Source organism: Molossus molossus, unplaced genomic scaffold (genome assembly GCF_014108415.1).
Source record: "Molossus molossus isolate mMolMol1 unplaced genomic scaffold, mMolMol1.p scaffold_m16_p_8, whole genome shotgun sequence".
Lineage (NCBI taxonomy): Eukaryota > Metazoa > Chordata > Mammalia > Chiroptera > Molossidae > Molossus > Molossus molossus.
Window position 1 is genome coordinate 84,832,134 of NW_023425402.1, and position 6,438 is coordinate 84,838,571.

Below are 6,438 nucleotides of genomic sequence, written 5' to 3' on the forward strand. Positions count from 1 at the left end.
AGTCATCTGTTGTTTCCTTTAAGCTACAGTGTCAGGGAGAAACATTTTGTGTCTCAAAGACTTTTTTGAAACCAAGTGTATGATCCCACTTCTAGGAATATACCCTAAGAAGCCTGAAACACCAATCAGAAAGAATATATGTACCCCTATGTTCATAGCAGCATTATTTACAATAGCTAAGATCTGGAAACAGCCCAAATGTCCATCAGTAGACGAATGGATAAAAAAGCAGTGGTACATATACACAGTGGAGTACTACGCAGCTGTAAGAAAGAAAGATCTCTTATCCTTTGAAACAACATGGAGGGACCTGGAACCTATTATCCTAAGTGAAACAAGCCAAGCAGAGAAAGACAAGTATCATATGATCTCCCTTATTAGTGGAATATAATGAACATAACGGTCTGAGGAATGGGACAGTCCCAGAGACATGAAAGTGGGGTACAGACTGACAATCCCCAGAAGAGGGTGGTGGTGGGGGAGAGATAAACCATAGAACTTATATGCATGTATGCATGAACAATGGACATGGACAACAAAGGTGGGGACAGGGTGGGGAGGGGGGAATCAGTGGGGGGAAAGGAGAAACACCTGTAACAAAAATAAATTAATTAATTAAAAATAAAACAACAACAACAAGAAAAAAAGAAACCCAAGTGTAGATAGGGATAGGAGAAAAGATGGATTGAGTTTGCTGTAGAGTTTCTATGATATTTGGGCTCTTTCCTTCTTCAGAGATGGTGGCTCATAAAAGGGCCACTTCACTTGAAGTGTAACAATTTCTGTTTCGAATACTCTTGGACTCTGGTTCATTTCCTTGATTTAGTGCATACCCAGAGGAGTGCACATCTCTGTCCACCCTATTTTCTCTTTGCCTGTTTCATTGTGCCCCCGGCACAGTAGTTCCCTTTATGTTTCTCCTTTCATCACTGTAATAGTAGTAGATTGTTTTCTCTTTCCTACCTGCATGCCCCTTTGCAACGTGACTTTGCGGCTCCATGCCCCGGATGTGGGCTAGCCTTGAGACTTGCTTTGACCAGAGAGAATATGGCAGCAGTGACTTTTCTATTGATGAGGTCACCTTGCAGCTTATGCTTTCAGCCCTGTAAATGCTCCTACCACCTGTAAGGAGCCAGATTAAAGTCCTGAATGATGAGAGGTTATGAAAGAGAGAGGCTCAACTCAGAGCCTGCACCAAGGACCCACATGACAGGCCAACGCGTGTCTCCAGCTCCACGGAGTGCGAGGTGACTGCAGCTGCACGGCTTGCCTCAGGTGCGACCATCAGAAGAACCACCCCGTGGAGCACAGCCACAGAATTATGAGAAATATTAAATCATTCTTCGAAGCTATCATGGCTTAGAGTTTTTTTTTTTTTTTTTTAATGCAACAATATATAATTGATCCCTGAAAGCAGTGGTCCTATAAGAACAACTTTAAAGATGTGGCATTAGTTTTGGGACCAGGCAGTGGGCAGAGACTGGAAAATGGTAAAGAGACTATTGAAGGCCGAAGAAAGGACTGACTACCTGTGTTATGTTACAGTTTTTTGAAATCTATCTTCAGGTGTTTGCAAAGCACCCTGATGATAATGCCAAGTTGAAAATTAAGACATAAGTCATGGTGTGTGCATACTGATGTCATGTTTAAAAGTACATGTTGATGCATACCTATGCTCCTTGCAGCATTATTCACAATAGCCGAGATGAAAGCAACTACACACTACGGAGTAGTTCTCCCCCTGCTGGCCATCTTGGGATTCTTCCACTTTAGGAAATGAGAACCACAGGGACCTGTAAGATAAGGTGCTTTCATTCTCTAAAATATTTTCTGGAAAGACACTAAACTCCCATAGTTATTTTCTGAAATTTTTTACTCATTAGTTTTTCTATTTTTTAAATTAACGTACAGTTCATTTATATATAGCTCCCTCATTCACCATCTTTATTTAAACCCTAATACATACCTGGTGCTGTGCTTAAAACACAGGTTTCACAAATGACAGCGTGGACCTGTGTTTGACATCAAGTGGGGTGACCTAGACATGTAAATCATTAAATCAGATGCAATGAAAGTTTTAAGTGTGATACAAGTCATCCATGTGTACTAGCGTACACGAGGTGGGCATAGAGGAGGCAGTGAAGAGGGTCGGCAGAGTGTGATCACTGCACTGGACTCCCGCCTTTCAAATGAAGTGCCCACAGCACTAAGAAGAGCTCATTTGCTCACACATGGGCACACAAATATATAAGTTGTCACAGAGCATTTATTTTTCTGGTTGGATTTTTTTAAAAGAGCTTTTTATTTTTTAATAATTATAGATTCACAGGAAGTTGCAGAGATAGTACAGACTGTCCTGTGCATTCTTCACCCTGTTTTCCGAGTGATTGCATCTTCAAGTGGGAATTTAACAGTGGCGTAAAAGGAAGTGTATCATCACCGCAAAGACCCCCCAGTGCTGTCCCTGGATCGTCACACACACCTCCTTCCTCCACCGTCCCTAACCCCTGACAACTGTTCATCTGTTAAAAGAGGACATTGGCCCCTGGAGACGACATATAATAGAGAGACATAGACATAAAAATCTTGTAAGTTGATGCAGGAATTAGGTATATTGTCATTTCAAGGATGTTCTATAAATGGAATTGTGAGTTGTTGATCATTGGCTTTTTATTTTTTTTCATAGTGCAGTGTCCTTAAGACCTTTCTAAGTTGTTGCATATATCACTAGTTTTTTTTAATTGCTGAGCAATATTCTTGTTATGGATGTACATAGTTTGTTCAAATATTCACCTAGTAGACGACATTTCAGTTATTTCCAGTTTTTAGCTCTTACATATAAAACTGCTGTAAACAATTGTGTGCAGGTTTCTGTGTGGACATAAGTTTACGTTTCTTTGGGACAAATGCCCAGGAGATTGATTGCTGGGTTGAGACACTGCCAAACTATCATTCAGCGTGACCGTGCCATTTTACGTCACCATCCACAATAAATAAAAGATCCAGGTAGTCCTCATTTCTCCCAGCATTCTGGGTTGTCACTATATGTCATTCTGGATGTTTTGATAGGTGTGTGATATCCCATAACGGTCGTACTGCATTTCCTAATTGATAACGATGTTTGATGTGTTTGCATGTGCTTATTTGCCATCTATATACTTTTTAAAAAAAATTTATTTATTTATTTATTTTTTATCCTCACCCGAGGATACTTTTTCACTCTTTGTTCAGATAGAGCAGGAGGGAGACAGAGAGAGAGAAACATCGATGTGAAAGGGACACATCGAGTGGCTGCCACCCGCACGACCAACCAGGGCCGCGGACAAACTGCAACCGAGGTACGTGCCCTTAGCGGGAACCGAACCCCGGTCTCTCCAGACCGCAGGCTGACGCTCTAACTGCTGAGCCAAACCGGCCAGGGCCATCTATATACTTTTTGGTGAAATATCTTTTCATGTTATTTTTTTGCCTATTTTCTAATTGGACAATTTGTTTTTATTACTATTGCATTTTGAGAATTTTTTATAAATTCTTTATCAGATATGTGGTTGGCAAATATTGTCTCCTAGTCTGTACCTTGTGGTTACATTCTCAACAGAGTCTCATGAAGAACAAATGTTTGAATTTGATAAAGTCTAGTTTATCTATTCTTTTTCTATTATGAATTGTGCTTTCAATGTCAGGTTTCAGAACTCCCCACCAAACCTGAGATCCTGAATATTTCCTATGGTGATTTCTTCTAAAAGTTTTATGGTTTGACATTTTCCATTTAAATATATGATCCGAAAATTTGAATTAATTTTTGCACATAATGTGAGGTTTAAGGCGAGGTTTATATTTTTGTCTATGAATAGCCAGTTGCTCCAGCACCACATGTTGAAAAGGCTATTCTTTCTCTATTGCATCGCTTTTAGACCTTTGACAAAGATTGGTTGGGTGTATTTTCATGGCTTTGCTTTAGTAACAACAGTGACAGCAGAAAACTACTTAGAGTTCAATTGGTTCTTGAGTTACATTTTGTCCTTGGGTGCTGCATTGCTTCACCCAGCAGATGGCAGTAAATGATTATGGGAAGTACTGTAACAGGCAACGGTGTAAATCCTTGCTTGTCTAGGGCTGTTTGGAAAGGGTAATTCCAAGAGCATATTGGTCATCATGCTCATCTAAAGTTAGCTTTTAATTGGAATATCACCTGAAATCTGTTTTGTTTGGTGTCTTTAAACTGGTGGAGTGATACCTACTGTTTAAGCCTAAAACAGATATACAGCAGAACTGCTTTAGTTGAATAGGGGCCTGGAGCTCAACTTCTCAGGGCCACTCTGCCCAAATAAATCGAACCTTTGGGACTTTGAAGACCCCGCTTTGGCTCAGCTTCTCATGGGAACAACCCTCCTGTAATTCTCAAATTCGACATGTTCAGACCACACAGTGATATGCTAGATACAGCAGCCTTTATGGCTCATAAGGGCCCATTGTTAATTTGCCAGAGATTTTGCAAGCTGGTTGACTTTGCATTGGTAGTTTGAAATTGGCTATCACAGAAGCATTTACAATACAAATCTTCTATTGCTACAAACCAGGATCTTCCATCAACTCCTGCTGGTTGTTAAGTATATGCCAATATTCCACTGATCCAAATACACTTGCATTGACCTTTAACAATACCCCTTTTTCTGCTCATACCTCGCATCCATTCCCAAACCTCAGATGATCTCACTCTCCAAAGCCCACTTCAAGTTCACCTCCTCCCATAGTTAACCAGTATGTGACAAGGGTCCAAGAATACCCAATAGAGAAAAGGCAGTCTCTTCAATAAATGGTTCTGGGGAAGGCGAATATTTACAATGCAAAAGAATGAAACTAGACCTCTATCTTACCCACAAAAATGAACTCAAAATGGATTAAGGACTCTAAAGTAAAGACTTGAAGTCATAAAACTCCTAAAAGAAAACATAAGGAAAAACTTAACATTGGTCTTGGCAATGATTTTCTGGATATGACACTGAAAACACAAAACAACAAAAGCAAAAATAAGCAAGTGGGACTACATCAAACTAAAAAGCTTCCGCACAACAAAGGAAATGATCAACAAAGTGAAAACGCAACCTACAGAAAGGGAGAGAATATTTACAAACCACATATCTGATAAAGGATTAATATCTAACATATGGAAGGCACTCATACAACTAATAGCAAAATAATAATAACAATCCAGTTTAAAAATAAGCAAAGGACTTTTAATCGACATTTTTCCAAAGAAGATAATCCAAATGGCTAACAGATACATGAAAAAGTGCTCAACATACTAATCATCAGAACCCTCCAGCAACTCCTGCTAGTTGTTAATATATACCGATATACCAATATACCAATCATCAGGGAAATGCAAATCAAAACCACAATGAAATATCACCTCACACCTAGCAGCATGGCTATTGTTAAAAAGACAAGCGATAACAAGTGTTGGTGAGGATGTGGAATAAAGGGAACACCTGTGTACTGTTGGTGGGAATGTAAATTGGTGCAGCTACCGTGGAAAACAGTATGGAGGTTTCTCAAAAATGTTAAAAAGAACTAGCATATGATCCACCAATCCCACTTCTGGATATAAATCCAAAGGAAATGAAATCACTGTCTCAAAACGTCATCTGCACTCTCATGTTTATTGCAGCATTATTTACAATAGCTAAGACATGAAAACAATCTAATTGTCTATTAATGGAGAAATGAAGAAAGAAAATGTAATGTATATACATAATGAAGATTATTTAGCCATTAAAATAAGAAGGAAAAGCCCTGGCTGGTTTTGCTGAGCAGTTAGAGCATCAGCCCACGGACTAATGAGGTGTGGGTTTAATTCCCACCAAGAGCACAAGGGCATGTACTCGGTTGCGATTTGTCCCGGGCCCTGGTTGGGGTTGGAGTCATGTGGGAGGCAACCATTCGATGTGTCCTTTTCACGTCGATGTTTCTCTCTCTCTCTCCCCCCTCCCACTCTATCTGAACAAAAATGGAAAAATGTCCTTGGGGTGAGGATAAAAACAATAAATAAATAAGAAAGAAAAATTGCCATTTACAACATGAATGGTCCTTAAGGGTATTATGCTAAGTGAAATAAGTCAGACAGAGAAAGACAAATACTGTATGTTGTCACTTTTATGTGGAATCTAAAAAAAACTGAACTCGTAGAAACAGAGAATAGATTGGTGTTTGCCAGAGGTAGGGGTGGGGAAAATGGATGAAGGAGGCCAAAAGGTAAAAACAAAACAAACGAATTCACTTCCTCCTGAGTAACCTTGAACTTGCTCTACTGCCCCCTGCCACGTCTTCCCCTGTACCTCTGCCTCCTAAGGCACTTGGGTAAGTCACAGGGTAAAACACCCTTTTTTTTTTTTTTTTTTTACAGCATGTGTTTCTGAAGAGTCTAGTGGCCAGATA